This window comes from Lasioglossum baleicum, chromosome 5, assembly GCF_051020765.1.
Source record: "Lasioglossum baleicum chromosome 5, iyLasBale1, whole genome shotgun sequence".
In the NCBI taxonomy this organism is placed as follows: Eukaryota; Metazoa; Arthropoda; class Insecta; order Hymenoptera; family Halictidae; genus Lasioglossum; species Lasioglossum baleicum.
In genome coordinates this window covers 14,407,244-14,426,514 of record NC_134933.1, presented here as the reverse complement: position 1 = coordinate 14,426,514, position 19,271 = coordinate 14,407,244, and the positions used below count along the sequence as shown (strand labels likewise).

Here is a 19,271-nt window from a genome sequence, read left to right as displayed (position 1 = left end):
TTTTAACCTGTCAATTTCTTCATAAATGCATAAAGATCCACAGTCTATTGATTAGTAAATATTAATGGAGACTTCTCGGCAGCGGGATTTTTAAAAAAAAACGGAGATCGGTAAGAAGAAACGGCACGCAGAAGGCGAGTTCGTTGAATCCGTTATTCCATTTTTTCGAGGACACCTCACGCTTTCGAGAATGCACCGACGACACGCGGAGACAAATATGTAAACGTTGAATTGCGCGAGACGCAGAACACTCATCGATTGAAGGCTTCCGGTGGGGTGGTACCCATTGGCATTCCGTTCTCCCGTGTTCACGGAAAAGGAGCGCATTCCTATTTGTCTGTCACAGATAACGACTGCAATCGTCATGCCAATAAAACATTAATCCCTCGGCTATTTGCTAAACACGCTCGGCACTTGTTCTTCCCCTCTGATAGTCTTTGCATCGACGGGATCTTGCGCCACCATCGATAAAGATTCTAGTGTATACGCAGAGATACGTGATCGGTTGCATTGCTATTGAAACGATTTGAATCGCGTATCGCCGCCATTTTATATCGGAACAATTGCTTCGATGCAAATCCAATGGAAGCAACACGATTTCGTTGAGAAACCTTTTGTTCTTCAACACAATATTCGCCCCTCAGCGAGACCATTATTCTTCAATCAAGTTTTTCTTTGATCAAACTTTTGGCATCGTAATGGCGACACTTTTCTGATTAAAATGAGACCAAACACGATGCGATTCGGATCATATTTACTCGTCCAATCCACGATATAGTAGAACCTCCCTTATCCGAACTAGCCAGTGGAAGATAAGTGTTTCGGTAATAGAATAGTCGTCAGATTAAGACTTGTCTCCCACTCTACGACGCTATACCCGGTACTGGCAGCGAGAGGGTAACTTTTTCCCCTGAATTCGAGTCAATTCCCCTGATCTGGCGATACTGGCTAGCTACAGTGAATTGTACAATAAATTGTACCGTATATGGCTCACTTTACATTAAAATTTGCAATATTCGAGATGTAGATGCAGGTGTAAATGTAAATGGTTGAGGCAGGAGATCCAGAGATCACAGCCACGGACGTTAAGAAATTGGAAAACAAGGAGAGGAGGGAAAAAAACGGGATCGATCAATCGGGAGCGTAGGTTCCCGTCGGATGTTCGATCGCAAAGGTGGCCGCATTTCTCGACGCTTGGCGCCGCAGGGCCGTCGCACCGAGTCCGGTAAACACGGACCACAGTCAATACGTCATCAAATCCAACGCCTAGGCCATCGGCCATTCGCCATTCGTATCTACAGTTCACACCGTAAGCCTCGTTCCAATCGATCCCAACGTGAAGTGTCTGTTATCGAAACTACGGGCCATGTCAACGTTATACGAAAGCTTCGAAATTCAATCAGTTCGATTTTCTCGAGGGGGGCTGATTGTTTCAGTAGGCAGCCTGTTTAAACGTATAGTCGATCATCTTAATCATCTAAATTTGTTTTATGAGGAATTTTATATAAATAAAATGTTTAATTTATTTGTGTGTTTTCTCGTAGGGTGATTGCTCCAGTAGGCAGCCAGTTAAAACGGAGCAGTAGTCGATCATCTTAAGTGTTGTTATTATTCATACACTATTTTCTAAATTTGTTTTATGAGGAATTTTATATAAGTAAAATGTTAAATTTATTTGTGTGCCATCTGTTAATAAATTTATTCTTGTCAGCCTTTATATGCGATGGTACTTGTACACGAACAAAGCTAAAAATAAACTACGAGTACTAGAAAATGAAAATGTTAGAGAACAATTTTAGTGCCACAATCTGTTTCTTCTTGTCTTTCGTACTGCTTGAAAAAATTGTAGGAATGCTTTCATCTATCTGTTAGGATTGATACATGTGGTTGATCAAACACCTTCGAATGAAAGAATAGAATGCTCTCGTTCTGTTGATCTAATACAGATCCAGTCAAATATTTAACAATGCTACGTTCTTCGAGTTTTGTTTGACTCATTCGCATTTTTATTTCGACTGACATTTAATTGTTATCGATGCTTCCATCGATAAGATTTATTTCAGAATACAAATCTCTGAGATGTGTCGATCCTCTTATTACAAACCTGATATTAATAACCAAAAATTGAAGTTCATCTCACTAATGAATCACCCAGTAGTTTATTATTATTAGGGGTAATTCCACAAAACGAGAATTACGCGCGTATTACACGTACCATCCAATGGAATTTCAGATAAGAAACACAATAAACACGGTTACGATTCCCGATTAAATTAGACGCTTTTAAATCTAGTATTTATTTAGCTTAGCGAGTTTGTTGCCGGTAATCCATAGAAAACAAAATTCATGATGAGTGTGCGTAGCACATTGGGTCACGATCATTTCGGAACAATTTGTAGATAATACAACAGAATTTCAGGAAACTGATCGGTCACGGTGTTTAATTCTTGCGCAACAAGATATTCCCCGAAAAACCGCAGGCCACACGTAAGATGGACCCACGAAAATTGGCTGATATCTCGGCCTCGAGAAAATAATACTTATAGCTCTCCTCTCTGTTACTACATATACAGGGTGATTCTGGGAACTGGGAAAAGTTACTGCTCTTTTTTCAGTGAAAACAGAAATAAAATGACAGAGGAAATAATCATATCTCATAATACGTCCTAACTTCCTATGACCTCATTTTTTATGTGGATGCACCGATGCACCCGCCAGGCGCTATTGCACATTACTCTTTAATGCAACCCAATTTTCTTGTTAAATATCGAGAGTCAAATATCTCGTGAAGTATCGACATTTCGATGACCTTGGGTTAGTACTTTTACACGAAGGATAATAATAGGGATCGATTGGATTAACAAAAAAAATTGGGTTGCATTAAAGAATCAAGTGCAAATGCACCTGGCGGGTGCATCCACGTGAAAAATGTCATGGGAAGTTAGGACGTATTATGACATATGATTTTTCCCTCTACTATTTTTTTTCTATTTCTACTTCAAAAAGAGCAGTGGCTCGTGCCAGTTCCCAGAGTCTCACCCTGTATATGTATACCGTCTGAATGAAATCCTCGAAAAAACAGCAAGCTCACGTAATACTCCGATTGTTCCAAGAACCCTGCGGATTCCTCCCGAAAATTTGAATGAAACGATAATCACGATGCGGATGACGTCGAATGCAATAAATCATGCACGAAAAAGGTATTCTTTCATTATGGCACGAGCCTTGAAACCGAGGTAATCTTATACATACGTATATAAACAAAAACACGGTTCGAACGGTATTATATGATACTGAGTATCTACAAATCCTTCGTTGATAATACGACGAACGCGCGACCATTTTTCCTGACGAGAGAATAAACATCGACGAAACGATACTGGCGTGGACCATTATCAGTCATAAGATTCTTAACCGTTTGCACTTGACGGCACCACTAAAAATTAGAATTATTGGTATGGACACAAAGGTCAAGAAAAGGCCGAGTGTGATCCTAAATGACTCCCTGGTCATACTAACTTCACAGAGAGCCGGAGGTATAAAGATCCTTTGTTTACGATCGAGAGCTGAACAGCCAGGCAGGCGACGCGACGCGTCTCCAGGATTATAAAAATAGTTGTTATAAAATTCGTCGAATGTGGAGTACATGGGCCGTGCCGTCGGATGAACAACACATTAGTCAAAAGCAGTTTACGTGGTCGTCGAGCCCGGGCTGGTATTTGTGAGCTGTCTACCAATTTGTTTCACCGTTTGACAAATGCATTCGGGACCAGTATGGGCAAGTAGTTCGGCAAACTCGTTTGATGGAACGAAACGGCGGAGGGAAAAGTGAGGAAAAATAAAGTGATACGAGTACCCGGTGCCAGTGGCGAGGAGGTGGATGGTCCGTCCTTGATGGTAGTGGTGGCCGAATGGTAGTGGTAGCGGCGTCGGCGTCGCCGACGTCGGTGGCAGTCTCGTCGATGGTGGTGGTAACGTTCCTGGTGGTAGTGGCCCCGGTATATATCGGTAGATACCCCAGGGGATTGACGTTGGCGTTTACGTTATCGTTGGTGTTAGTCTTGCCATCGACGTCGGTGAACGTCGGTGAAATTCGTCGGCTGCGATGATGTTGGTACCGATGATGACGGTGGAGGAAAAGACGCGTCCGCATTGGTCGGAGACGACGACGCCCGACGGGGGATATTCGTGTGCCCCCGGTAGAGGGGAACGCAGGGCTCGAAGGGGAACAGAATGGCAGAGGGTGGCGAGCCGCCGCCGCCGCCGCCGCCGCCACCGCCGTGATTTGGGTTACTAAACTGTAAACAAATTCCAACTTTTTGTTCCATCGATTATCGATCGGCGCCGAGTGCACGGACCTCCGGGCACACTGGCACGCCGCGCGCGCTATAGACGCCGGTTCCTATGAATAATACGGGCATCGACGGCCGCGGCTGTCTCTAAGAATACTCCTCTTTCGTACAACCCTTCGCCGGATATCTTGCCCTCGCCTCAAAAAGTCGAGTTTTCCTTCGATTCGGGGAAAGCTGCTATAAGAGGCAGCAGCTTTTCGATCGTACCGCAAAATTCGAAACGTCTTGCACAAGCTATTCTCCTATTCGTGAAAACACCTGTGTCTATTTGTCGGATATTTCATTGCAGACTCGGTACGTGGAAGTGGTGTGCACGATATTCGTACACAATTTATCTCTGTTACGTGATACAGAATTTTAGGTAGAACTTTCTTCTTATTTAACATTAAACCTACCGAGCCTTAAAAGTAACTGGTACATTATGTTCCCTTATAAAAATTACAAAATTGATTTTATTTAGACTTTGTGCGGCACCTATTATGATACGTGCTCTACTGAAGATAATTATACAATCAATTCTTATAAAATCATTTTTATTATTTCAATAATTGTGAAATAATAAATTTGGAACCGGTCATTATGACCGGTGGTGGTAGGTTTAATGTTAATTATTTTTTACCTTTTCTTTTACAGTTACAGTGATTGGTACGTCTATTGGAATTTCATATAAAATATTTGTTAGATTTTGTTAAGAACCTTCATCGCGAATCCGGCTCGTCAAAGTACGGCAAGGGATTAATGAAAGTTTTACCAACGTGTTCCTAATACTTTGCTGGTTAAAAGGAATCCAAACATGACGTCATTCGGATCATATTTTCCTGTTCAATACACGATTCAGTAGAACCTCGATTATCCGGACGGATGACATTTGAATTCCTCAACGGATTACAAAAATATTCACACGACTTGTAAACTTCCAACTGGTAAAAAAATCAATGAAAAGATCGCGCGAAGGTTAACATTGTCCTGTGCATTGTCAGGGTCGTGAGTCTCGTGGCACGACCGTCTCCAGGAAGAGTTGTTTTGCTCCTGCGATTTTATAGTGCACGCGCTTTCTTCTACACAATCTACACCATTATGGCGCACAAAGTGTTTCTTGACGCGGGGCTTCCAGCAATGACGCGCTTTGCACCCTCAATCCGGTTTGAACTCCGATTACGCGGTAGTCCGGAGTATTCCACCGAACCAACCAGCAGTTCTTCGTCCTTCTTCCAGTCGTATTATGTTTGAGTTGCAATTCTCGCGCGTCTTCACCGGCGCGGCGTCGTCGCACCGGTTTACGATCGCGGGCTGCTTCCACCACGGTCTACCGCGCCTCTTCCATTCGCATGTGCATTTTTATATTTATCACGAATGAGCGGTGCTCGCTTGCGCCGGTGTTCCTCGCCCTCAATTGTCATCGATGATTCCTCGTAGGTCTCCGATAAAAATTCCTGCAGGATGACGCGCGACTACTTGCTGCGTCGCCATTTTCTGCGTAAAGCTCTCTTATTACTAATGACAACGTTGCGTGACGTTCGGTCAAAATCTGATAGTAACCGAACTGGTTGGTGAATGATAGAGAAAGCTCTAAAATGAAGACAACAAAAATGTGTCGAACTTTCTTTGAAAAATGTCCCGCAGACCTTCACGCGAATTCATTTAAGTAGCCCGGCCATTAGCACAACTTTTGAGCAAAATATACAGGGTGTCCCAAAAATGTTGAGGTCATTTAACCCTCCAACTGCTGTGCCGGAGTCATTTTTGACCGGGAGCATCCAAATTGTCATTTAAGTACTCGATTGGTGGCAATTAAACTGTTTCGTTGAGGATATCGGAAAGACTAATGTGTCTACACGACATATCATCAAAAGTAATTTTTTGAACATTATTCATTAAAGCTGTGAACGGTCCTAAGCATTGTTAATTATTAGAGGTGTGCGGGAACACGTGAATTCCCGAATCCCGATGCCGGAAACAGGATGGGAAGCCTTGTATCATGTCGGGACAGGATCCCGAAAATTCGGGTTCCCGCCAAATTTTTCTATAAAAATATGCATTTGCATAAACATCCGCTGTCTAGTTATAAATTATCAAGTTCAATAAAACTCTTGATGTTTTATTTAGATAAATCTAACACTATGGTCATATTCAAGGAAACAAGACGCGTTTTCGAATCACAACATTTTAAGAAATCCCGAAAATTTTCGGAAATACCTGAAAGGTTCAAGATCCCGTCCCGATCCCACACACCTCTACTAATTATATAGCTACAAAAATCGTCTGTTGTCCGAGGGTTGAAGAAACTTTTTCCTTTGCGAAAATATTCTCCGCAGCTTTGTTAAGAAGTTATCAATGAACAACACGGACCAATCAGAACGCGGCTGCTGCGGACGGATTCCGGCTCGGCCAATGCCGAATCCGTTCGCAGTAGCCGCGCTCTGATTGGTCCGTGTTTTTCGTTAATAACTCCTCAAGGAAATCGCGGAGAAGATTTTCGTAAAGGAAAAAGTTATTTCAAATGACCTCAGGAATCACACCCTTCAAGGAAGTACAACATTTTTGGGACACCCAGTAGAAGCTCGAGCATCCCGGCGAAATAATGCATGGAGATGCAAACTAGCAAAAAAGGTAGAGGCAGGTACGGTGTCCCAGCTGAGCAAACCGACCAGGAAAGGGTCTTTTATGTTGGCGCAGATATCCACAACGAGTCTCAATCACCGGCTGCTAAACGGCAGTCGAGTTAATCAGCTTAACCCGGCGAAATCTCTTCTCTCTTCTTTCGTACCGGTCGCAGTTCATCCTGATTCGATTATACGAACGGGAAGCCGTTGACACTTCCGACAATGTCCGTTTGTCGGGGATTTACCAGTAGGTAAATGTCATGGGGCAGTTGTCGGTTAAACTCGCATTCTGCATTCCCGTTCTCGGCCCGGCTCGCGAGCCAATCTTTCACGCCTAATTGGATTTCGAGGAACCGAGATGTAATAACTCTGCAACATTATAAAAGTCTGTGTGTGCGCCATTTCAACCGATTGTTAATCATTCTTCAATGAAACAACGTGGACGTTCGGTGATAAAGCTGATCAAGATAAGCATTCACATAGCGTCGCAAATGTGATATTTTTGGATGGACTTTGATGATGTTCAACTCTCTTCGTCAGTGGACACTTTTCTGTAAATTTTTACTATTTCTGGCTAGACTTTTAGGTATAATTTAAAAGGATAAAGACAGTTGTGGACACTAGTAGATAATTTTCTTTTAGTACATATTTTTCGGCATACTTGTGTCACGACAGGACAAAAGCGCGAACAAATTGCTAAATAAAGGAGATCGGTTCTCTCCCTGTAAAATAACGCCAGCATAAAACGGTTTTCACGAGGCATCGCAGCAGTCCATCGCAGTTGTTTTCGATCTCGCATGACCGATTATTCAGGGTGCGAACGTTACGCTACACCGTAACCAAAGGGAGCGAGATATTCCACCGGGATGTCTCGCGATTTTATGCGGTAACTTTGTACGCAGCGATTTCGCGCTCGCGACTTGTGAACCGATCGGAAACGAGTTTTGCGAGGGTCAAATTAATATCGAAAATGGGTAAACGGTTCGCAACGCGAGCAGAAGCTGCCGACGTGCGTCGGTAGCCTAATGAGCCACGCAACCAACCCCCTCAGAATGCCACTTGATTGCCGTTCGCTAAGAAACGGTGACCCGACTGGCCCCGGCGTCTAAATTAGGCAATTTACGCGGACTGACGCTGGCCGATTCAACGGCGTCGCTGGTTCCTTTCGGTTGCAAAACCGTGCCGGCCATTAGTCGTGCTGGGGGCCGAAAGAAGGGACGACCGCAGGCGGCGGCAGCAGGTTTTATATTCGTCGCTCCGCGGCTCTTCGTATATTAGCCAAGGCAGAGGAAAGGCCGGCGTACACGGGTCCGCTAATATCTTTTGACGGTCCCCTCTCCTCGAGTCAACAAAAATATTTTCTTGCATTCTATGACAGAGGCGTTGAAAGATTTGTAAGGAGCCTGTTTACGCTGGCTTGCATTTGCAGGCTCACCTGTACTTCCACGTTTATTACTAAATTTCGGATTTTCGTGCGAATTTTAAAGTTCATGAAAATCAGAATTATAGAAAAGAATTTGCATCTTCAACTAAAACTTCATGATAAAAATAAAGATGCTATTAGTTCCTGCCAATTTTTCCTTGCAGTTTACAAATCTGCACATGGCATGCGTTGAAAGATTTGTTGAAAGATGCGTTGTATTCCCACGTTTAGATTGCCGATCTTCCTGCAAATTCTATGTTTCATGAAAATCGGAATTCAAAAAACAATTTATGTCGTCAACGACAACCTCATGATAAAAATAAAAATGCTGTTGGTTCCTCTGTCATTATCTCTTTGCAGTTTACAAATCTGCACATGCCGTAAGTGCATAAATATCTAGCGATTCTGTTTTGACACTTCATATACAGAAGTTTCGGGTAACAGGAGCTGGCCGGTAATGTGGTAGCGGTGTAAAGTCGATGTATTACTACGTTCCAAAGCGAACAAGTAAATAAGTAAGCGTCTGAATGCCCGCTGCACCTTCCGGACCTGGACCAGCCAAAGCAATTTGCGACACGCGAGGTATTCAACCGCGCCTCGGGCACTTGCCACGCGCCACTCACCCTCTATATGGAGCAGTCTCGTCATTTGATACCGAATCGCCAGATTGTTACCGGTCTGTCACGATCGTGATGCGAATTAACCCATTAGCGATACTTTTGCCACGAATATTCACCATTTACAACGAATATTCGCACGTTTAAACCGTGCATCTTCTATTCCATGCTGCTTTCATTTAGGATGCAGTTTTCAACCGCGGATTTTATGCATTTATGACAAAAAGGAGTAAGTGCAATTTAGAGCAGTGAATAGGTTAAAAGAATTTTCAAAAATCAATATGTTGGTGTCGGCTGATTAAAATCATTAAAGAAAGAACGAGGTCTTTATTTGACTCCTGTTTCGTACAATTTTTATTTCGCATAAAGATTCGCAGTCTAATAATGACATTACGTAGAAAATTTCTATCCATTTTAGCAGAATATAATAACGAGATACATTTACAATTTATTCTCTTTTCAAGAGTAAATTATAATGTAAATTGTAAATAAATTTTAGATCCATTTCTACGTATTTTAGCAGAATATAATAAGAAGACACATTTACAATTTATTCTATTTTCAAGAGTAAATAAATGTAAATTGTAAATAAATTTTAGATGTATCACAGCACTTTATACAGTGCCAGTATCTTTTCGAACCCAGGATCGAAATAAAGATTGTTGTAAGAGGCTAAGTGTAATTCGATTTTGTTCTGCGTATCTGTGTGCACGTGTCAGTGCAACGTTGTGACAGGAAAATTCACAGCTCCGGCTTCAAGCTGAGGTTTAAACGGTTTATTATTGAATGTTCGAGTTAGGGTCCTACCGAGTCCTAAAGAAGATCTAATCCACGGCAGAGTATCAATGAAGTCTGAAATCCAGGAGGGCGTTGACGCTCGAGGCTTCCGTGGGTAAACAATTTGACAGAACATTATGGTATTTCTATGAAGGTCCCTCCACAGCCGAAAGCTGCCCGGCTATTCGACTGTCTTATAAATATGTACGAACACCATGTGCACGTATATCACACTGAAAGGGTTGAAAGTCTGTCGGTTTCTTCGAAGCGAGCATGCCAAGCCATATATCGATCAATGTAGCTCGTAAATACGACTTTACTCGCATCTGTTTATCGGTGTGGTGTATAAATAACTGTCGCTTTTGAGCCTCCATCATCGATATTGCCGGGGATAAATTCCTAATATTATATTCCCCGCGCGAAAATTACTGTTCCTGTAAAACGAGTCATTTAGAAGTGAGTTACGCCCGATGCGGTCATTCGTACTGATTTTCCCAGCACACCCACTCATTTTTAAGCATCAATTCTATATAAAATAATTTCCGATAAATCTTCAATATTGGATAGGTTTAAACTAAACAATTTTATTTAATTAAAAATTCAGATACAGGTTCGAATAATGGAGGCTCCGCTAAACCGTGCCTTAAACAGTATATGTATATGTTCCGAATGACGCCATGTTTGGTCTCATTTTAATCAGAAAAATGTCACAAACATATAAAATAATTTCAGATAAATCTTCAATTTTTGATAGGTTCCAAGTAAACAGTTTAATTTAATTGAAAATTCAGATACAGGTTCGGATAATGGAGGCTCCGCTAAACCGTGTCTTAATGACGCCATGTTTGGTCCCATTTTAATCAGAAAAATGTCATAAGAATGTCCATTAAGATTTCGCGAAAAAATAATTAGACACAAAAATTTCGTATCAATTTTAATCGTCATTCAGATACAAAAGTTCCACGTCGAATCAAAGGGAAAATTTTTCAAGGAACTATTGCTGGATATCTTTGATCCATAGATTAATAAAGAAGCTTGCTCCATCTTGATTAACCAGATCACGCGGCACATTTCAACGGTGCATTTCGTTGAAAGAATCATGCAAGTCACCCACGCAATGGTTTCAATTCCTCTTTCTCCCATTCTCTGGGGGTCATAACCTTGGCGGCTCGAGCACACACAAAAGGTTGTAAGATCTAAAACAATGCGGCGGTATAAAAGGTAAATGAGAACCATTGGGGATTGGGCCGAACCGCGTGGCCGCGTGGTCGCGGAAGATAACCAAGAGCTTAATTGTTTCTGGTCTGGCAACTCTCTATGCAGTTTGCAATACGTAGCCGGCGAAGGTGCGCCTTTGTTCGTCAAATCGAACGCAAAATTTGCATGCACGGCCGAACGTAAACCACCCTCTCTGAACTTTGAACTATTTCGGACGCAAAAAACAATTGACCACGCCTTTTCTCGAAATGCGATTCATTTATGCGACGGACTGCAACTGTTACGCAAATATGAAAATTGAAGTTGCTCTCGCGTCGAGACCGTTCCTTTACAGTTTTATCGGTCTTGATATCTGTATGCTTGGGATTTCATCCTTTGGCCATATTTCAAGGAACAGCCACCTACGGAACTTGGGTCCATATTGACCCACGGTGGCCAATATTCCATCTAAATTCTAATTTTCTAGCAGCTGGCTCAAATTGTGTGCTATTTGTCTCGAAAAATAGGGTCACAGTTGATCTTACAGGAACTTCAGCGGAATTTTATTCAAAAGAAGAATTGTCCCTTAACCCTTCACTGCATGATCTCTTTAATTGGGATGAAAAAATTAAAACGAGGTCAGTTTTTGTGTTTTATTTGAGGGAAAAATATTTAAAAAAATTAAAACAACATTTTATCAAATGCTGTTCTTAGGTTACTATATGTATACCAGATTTGTTAACTGTATCAAATATGATACACTATGCATCGAAGGGTTAATTTCTTTTCTAAACAAGTTTAATAAAATGGAAATAATAGTTCAGAGTATTTTAAAATGGTTTAAATATTTGATCCACTCATTGCAATCATAAATGCATAAAATCCGCATTAATTACTGAATGCTAAGAATGATTTGATCAGCAATGTCGTACGTAATATTGTCTTGCTCGGAATATGGATGCTGCGTTTAGCAATTAAATATGTATTTCATATTTCTAGACGGTGGAGAGATTTTGACACCTTGCCAAGCCAACTGCAAGCAAATTGGGAGCATCGAAGTGCATGAATCTCTGATTATATTGAAATCAAGCGGTACATTAAATGAGACTATATTACGGTACGATACATTCAACAGGAGCTCCAATTCTTCCAAGGAAATTTGTCACAGTGTCCATTTAATCAGCTGTGTCAAACCAAAACGGCACATGGGAAAATGTACATCTTTACACCGGGGAACGGAAGGGGGGTGGAATCATGTTTTCAGTCTGACATCATTCGCAATATTCGCCGATCGCCATTAGTCCCGCGGCGGCCATCGATGCCTCGGCTTCATCTCAGGCATTTTATCATCGTGAGAAAAATGACAAGCGCAGGAACGTGCGAGCTCCATAAACCCATAGGTGTATGGTAATATACGGTGGAACGGTTTACGGTTTGTTACGCGCGCGGGACACATACACGCGCACGTATTTGTTTACGGTCGTCGGTGTGCGCGACAACGGGACGAAGCATGTGTATAGTACTTGTACACATGTCAGCGTATGTGCATGGCGCTTATTTAGTGGCGCGTCGGCGCCTTTTTTCCCCTGAGGGCCCCGAGGTCGAGGGGTCAGTTGGGCGGGGATGGAAGTCCTCCTCTTACCTTGCCCTTAGAAGATCCTACCCAGATCGCGTGTCTTCAGAACGAACGAATATCTACGTATCGGCCCTTCAAAGCAAACCGGCGCGGCCTTTGATCGGGCATAGGGTGACCGGTGAACGAACACTTAACACTAGCTTCACGGACGACTAAAAGTGACTATTTTACATTACAAGTTTTACGGAGAAAACTCAAAGACGTCGAGATCGAAGACAATGAAATATAATACGAGTGACAGAGCATACCGTCACCGACACGGTCCGTAAACTTCATCGAACAGCGAATAAAATCAAAGACGCAGCAACGTAAAACTTAAATTCTATACAGTTAGTAAATATCGTTGGAAGGTTAATAAAATCGCGGTGTAATTCCGCTAAAAGTCGGCGCTGTATAAAAACGGGAAGTAAAATCCGAGCGGTGAAGGACTCGCAAAGAGAAAAATCGAGGAGAGCGGGCAAGGAAAACAGGAAAGAAATAAAGAACGCTAAAGAACAACCAAGAGAAACGGAAGCGGAAGATGGACGAGGGGTGTGCGCGAAGCGTAGAACATAGGTGGAAAAGTGTTGCGGAACGAAAACGGGTGCAAGGGGATGCACCGGACAGAAGAAGATATCTAGTTCGATTTATTTATGACTGTATAACGATAAAGAAAAGAACGACCTCCCGAAGAAAGCTGCAACTCACGGTTTACCTTGCGCCTTTATTTACGAGCGATATACTCCTTTTCGCACCGTTCTTCAGCACTTGCGCATTGTCGTCCACCTTCACATTCTCGCACCCCGTTGGACTTTACCGACTGTAAATTTCCGACATTATTGTCGGATCTGCATGGCTACCGTCCCATTTCATTGACCGAAGCACCTATTTATGATCCTCCTACGGAGCCCGGTGACGTTCGGCGCATTGTTTTATCATCCCGGCGGGGGGAAAAAGATCGAGTACTATTCGAATCCTTTAAAAACACCATCAAGACGCCGTTGTAACGCGATACGTCCCGCCATTTTCCACCGTATAGTGTTCGAATTTTACAAGATTCCGTCGTAAAATACGATCGACGGGCGAATCTAAAAACAATTTAGCTTCTCTGTGCGCAGCGCTCGGAAAACATTTAAATTTTATGCATTCAACGGTTTAGAATCTCGCCGATGATGCATCGCGAGTTAAAGCGCAGTTGTCCAGATCTGCGAAAATCTTGTTTCTCGGAAACGTACCGATTCTTACTCTTCTTCGATGATTTTTCGAGTATTGATTGACAAAACAATTAGTCGAGTTCTTGAAAATTTTATACACAGTGGTACCTCGGTACACGTCTGCTTTGGAGACGTCCAATTAAATTAATAATCAATTATATTCGGAGTTGATGTATTATTAACTGACTGATCATACAAGTAAGGACAGTCGAAACAGCTGAGCCTAGTGAAAAGCGACAGAAGAAGGTCTCTTCTTCCACAGAATAGAATATCGTTTGTTTCTTTTTGTATTTTAGCATTAAACAGAGTTTAAATTTTAAAATCTGTCATAAAATCTCATTTTTTTATTTATGTGTTTAAACAGTGTTTAAATTATTTTACAATCCCATTAATGTAGGTATAATATAATATCAAATAGGAGTTTTTTCACGTGAGAACCAAAAGGTCGGTTTGGTATACGTCCTATTCGGTATAAGTCCAAACATCAGGAACGGATTAAGGTCATATACCGAGGTACCACTGTACTTGCTTGTGCGCGGATGTGTGGTGAGAATGAGAAAGAAACATAATAAGTTAGCGTCAAAATGTATGAAGTGAATTTGGTTGAACGAAATAATAAAATAAGTGTGCACGAGGAAACGTTTTGTATGGAAAATACTGGAAAATCGAGAAAACTGTCGACGACGTACGTATTCTATTTACACGAGGATCCTTCGTTTCAGTATGTTTGCTGTAACAGTATGTTAACCGGCGGCCGTTTTTTTCTCTCGTTTTCAACGCGATCTGTTCTGCCCGGTTGGCGCTCGCGAACCTTCCGCACGGAAAGGCTGTAAACATTTTGGCACCGCGGTACAAGAACAATAATTTAGTGTTCGCAAGGGGTCTGTCGAATGGCGGCGGGACCTTTTTTGCCTCACGATGTCCGCATGCGAGCCGCTTGTAACCCGGCACGAACGCGCGCCGCACGACGTCGACTTGTCGATTTTTGCGAAACGACGCGTACCCGTCTTGTCCGCGGCGATTCCGACTCGTTCACTTATCGGTTCTCACTATATGTATATACCCGGGGTAGAAGCGGATTCACACCGGACGATAATTAGCAGTAAATCACCGAGACCGATGTACAGAGCGTGGCCGCTCGCTACTCCATAAACACGACGGCACGATGAAATTATAATTATCGCGCCGAACCGCGCAAAAAAAAATTATGGAGCGTCTTGGAAAATGTGATATCAGTTGGGACTTGGTACCCGGTACAGAAACGTTTCCAGAAATTAACTCGTTCGCTACCAGCCGTCACATATGTGTGACACATCGGTTTGTTATAAATAGACTGCGGATTTTATGCATTTATAACAAAAATTGGTACGTACCATTTAAAGCAGTGAACATACATATTTAAGAAATTTAAGAACATCAACGTATCGGTTCCAGTTTAATAAAATAATTAAAACAAGAAAGAAATTTTTATTTAATCTGTGTGTCTTAGAATTTTGAAATGAGTATTAGTTATTGCATAATTTTGAAAAATCTATGGTATTTGGCGAAACACTTTGTAATGGAACTTTCAATAGCAACAGCAATTTTCATTGTGAATTAACAAATCACACTCAATAAGTCATCTAATAGTTTAATTTAAGATTGCAATGTAAAAGAGAATTCCTATGCTTTCTTTTGGTGCAGCACAATTATTGAAAATCCTATTAATAGGCTTCAGGTAGGTAAAGTGTTAAAAGTGCCGAAGTTTCGAAGGAGTGAAATGCTGAAAGGAACAAAAGTGTAATACGAATGTAAGGGATCGCAATTGGCAGTGCATTCGCGGCATCGAGAAAAGTGTGCGTCAGCGGCGTTACTATAAATCAAAATGCATTTCCCGGTCGTAAACGGCGGGAAGGAAGAGAAGGAAGACAAGGTAAGCGAGCCTAACCGCAGGCCAGGTATGCGTGCACGTGCAGATACGTGAATGCACGGTTATAGGATACCATATAGGCTAGCGCCACGTTATTATTTTTAGGACTGCGCCGGATTGAATTTTTATAGGCCTGTTGGCTTACTCTTAGCGGGTCAGTGGCGCTCAAGCGAGGGGATGAATTCGAATTTTTATGGTATCGTTAACGAGGCACGCCGATGCTTGAACACCACCGGGTACGGTAACAAGGCTCACAGACAACCCCATGAGTCACGTTAGCATATGAATGCCAGGATGGCGGAGCTACAAGGAACGAAATACAGCTAATAAAAGGAAGAAGTTCTGAAAGGGGCGCCGCGGTGGATCGGTTTCGTATAATAAGCCCCTTCCTCCGGTGCCGGAGAGTGTTAAGGTCCCCGCAAAAAAGGGTTGAATCTACCCTTTCAACCTTAATACCATTGTTAAGAATACAAACGACTTTGGAACTCATAATTTTCGATCGACTACCAACCGAGCAACTATTTTATGCGACCCCGGAAAAAATCCTCGCATTTGTGCTACTCGTAGATGATCTTCGACGACGCTTTTCTTGCTCCCAAGAGCTGTAGTTCTTCGGACAAAAATACGGGAGAGTCGGGACAGTCGTGACGACAGGCTTTCTCTCTCCTCGTATTCTTCTGTTCTTGATTAGTATTATACCACTGCCTCTCGGAAACAATTATTCAATTTGCGAACTCCTGTCGCTTCGTGTGAACGAATCCTACTTATTTTCTTATTGTCGAACATTCCCCGGCGACATCTTTCTTCGTCAACGAAAACGGAGCAAGAAAATGAAGTATCTTTTTCGAAATTTTACAAATTCTCCGCTTTCTGTTTCAAGAAAATTGTAGATCAAATTTTAAGATGTTGCAAAGGGGGGATGCTCTGAAATTGATTGAATTCCGGAGTATTCCTGAGCATTCTTCCATTTTGTTAATGAGCTCAATGTTCACCGGAAAGAATGCCGGCAATTGCACAGAGGATTCGCAGTACGGCGACCGCGTGCATACCGAAGAAGCGCGATTCCGGATCGGGAGATCATAATAAAATAAATTATGTGTTGGTCGCGTGTCAATGAAATCTTCTTCAATTTTTATCGTTTTACACCGCTATAAATTGTGCGCGTTAGCAGCCGTTACGAAAGACGTCGTTCCACGTCGCGCCGCGGAGCCCGAGATCGTTTCTCAGGGATCCTTGATTGATTTAAGCTGCGAAAGCTAGCTGGGAAGATCAAAGAGGAAGGAGGGAAAGGGTGTCCCCCCATTCCCTCCGATTCATCTGGTGGATACGTACACCATGATCGAGGAGGAATGGAAGGGTGTCGTTGCCCTGTCGGGGCACGAAATATACACCAGGTACACCCGAGTCACGTTCTAGGACAAAAGGAAAAGGAAGAAAACGGAACGGGCCGACTCGAATAAAGGGAACAAAAATCCTGGAGAACCAGCCCCTGGTAGTAATAACATCAGCGCGTCTTAATGGAGGCATCAGCCAATACTTGTGGCACAATTTCGTGGGGTTTACGATGGCGTATATCAGGGTCCCCGCGGAGTGCAAGAGCCCCCGGGGTACCTACGTATGCTCCACTGAGATATTCGTACGACAGCCATGTCCTTTTCCTGTTTCCATTGTGCTCGTCGCTCGCTATTATCTTGGTGACAACAGTAGAGGCATGGAGCGTCGAGATTTCATCCTGGACCCATAACACACCACGATTTTAACGCGTTCCCTGCCACGTCTGACACGTTCTTCAGCGCCATACTGTGCAAAATAATTCATGCTAGTCCGCGATGGTTTCGCTAGCGGTTTTGTCTCGCAAATTCGCGACTGTCGAAATGGCTAAGGGTAGCTTTCGCTCGTTATTTAGCGAAATGAATGTTTAACATTAATTCTGAGCGTGGCAACGCCTGCATTAACGCATATACTGCGGCTTTTATGCAGTTATGACAAGAAAAGAATGGATGAACAGTGATAATACCAGACAATTCAAAAAACAGTCAAATACTGTGCGCATAAAACCGCACGATCGAAGTGAAAACCGGAGTTTACCTGAATAGCGTTTCACCTCAGAGCGTGACGGATCAGACTCGCTCACTGCGCGGCAATTGGAAAATTGGCAAAGACGATTATATTGACTGTGGCTTGATAAAATTATTCAGCGAAGGAATGAATGTTTATGCAGCTCCAATTTCTTACAGTCGACTTGGAAAATTTTTATTTTGCATAAAGGTCCGCAGTCTCCGCATTACTATATCACATCGTGTGGAAACAAGTAATAGAGTGTGAGCCATGTACATATAGTATTTCCTCTGTATGGAAGGTGATAACACGTAAACTCACGTGACGTGATAGTAATATGTGCGGCACCGTGGGTACGTAATGATCGCTTTCGATCGTGCAGGCATCTTTCGCCTGACCAAATACGTAACACTTCATCAACGGTCGGAACAATAAGAGCCCGCGAACCGTAACGATATTAAAACCAATTTAGTTTAAAGAAGATTAATTACGTCGCAGCGAGCGTTTCAATAGGCGAGAGAGTGCGCACGTATCTGTAAAAAGAAAGGAACGCGCGCGATATAGAGCCGACTGACAGGACGGCATATTGAAACATATTAAGTCAACACCAACCAATTAAGAAGAGCCGTCGAAGCTGATACGGGAGATACGATCCGGCTGTCGACGAGTGGGAGGCAGGGCGTGCTCTCTCTCTCTCTCTCTCTCTCTCTCTCTCTCTTTCACTCTCCTTCACTCTCTCTCGGAGCGGGCAGGTGATGGGCACCATTGTCTCAAGTCACTCTGGCTCCAGCAGCGGCCTATAATTTCTTCGAGATGCCCGATAACGTCGGCGTAGCGCCGATTGAGATCGATATATGCTGACGAGGACACAGCCGCTGACAGCCTGACCCCGGTCCGGTCTACGGTCAAATTGACCGAGGTCAAGATCTCCTGGACAAATGCCACGGGCTCTGCGTCTCCTGACGAACAAATCGGGGACATGTACCTTTCAACACCACTACTTACACGGTTCTTTCCGAGCCAAGTGCAACAGAGTGTACCATTAGGTACTCGTATTTACTCTTGTCGAAAATCTTTGTCAAAATTTCTTTTACGCCAACCCCCAGAGTTGTTCCAAATAATTAAAAAAAAGAAATCTGTGGAAAGTTTCAGCTCGATCTGATAACGGGGAAACGTGCCCCAAGGCGCTTAAACGTTAAAATAATTCATTTAATGGTCGTAAAATAATTTTTCTCGAATATTTTCTAAGCTATTTACCGCGTCGAAAAATATGTAGATCTGGACAGGCTGCGTCTTTATGTCCTATTACTTTTTTTTCGTAAAACACACGGATCTTATTGATAGATATGTAAAGTTAAGTTAATGCAAACCAAATCACATTTCTTAGCTGTAAGCCTGAAATAGTTTTTAATTGCAGATTAATTTGCAGGAAATTCCATATAAAAAAGTTAAATAAATATTATCCCGTTGTCTGAGGGCACTGAAACTTTGTACAGATTTTTTAAA

General features: G+C 42.6%; 1 protein-coding gene across 5 annotated transcripts in view; it reads right to left on the bottom strand.

Moving 5' to 3' along the window:
• The window catches only part of LOC143208531 (fibroblast growth factor 17), a 163,805-nt gene that overhangs the window by 90,783 nt on the left and 53,751 nt on the right, over positions 1-19,271 (bottom strand). For 3 of the 5 annotated variants that reach the window (XM_076422986.1, XM_076422983.1, XM_076422984.1), the window contains one exon: positions 1-19,271. This exon is cut by the window's left edge; it is cut by the window's right edge. The exons of the other annotated variants lie outside the window; for them this stretch is intronic. The gene's annotated coding sequence lies outside the window, so the exon portion shown is untranslated. 5 annotated transcript variants of the gene reach the window in all.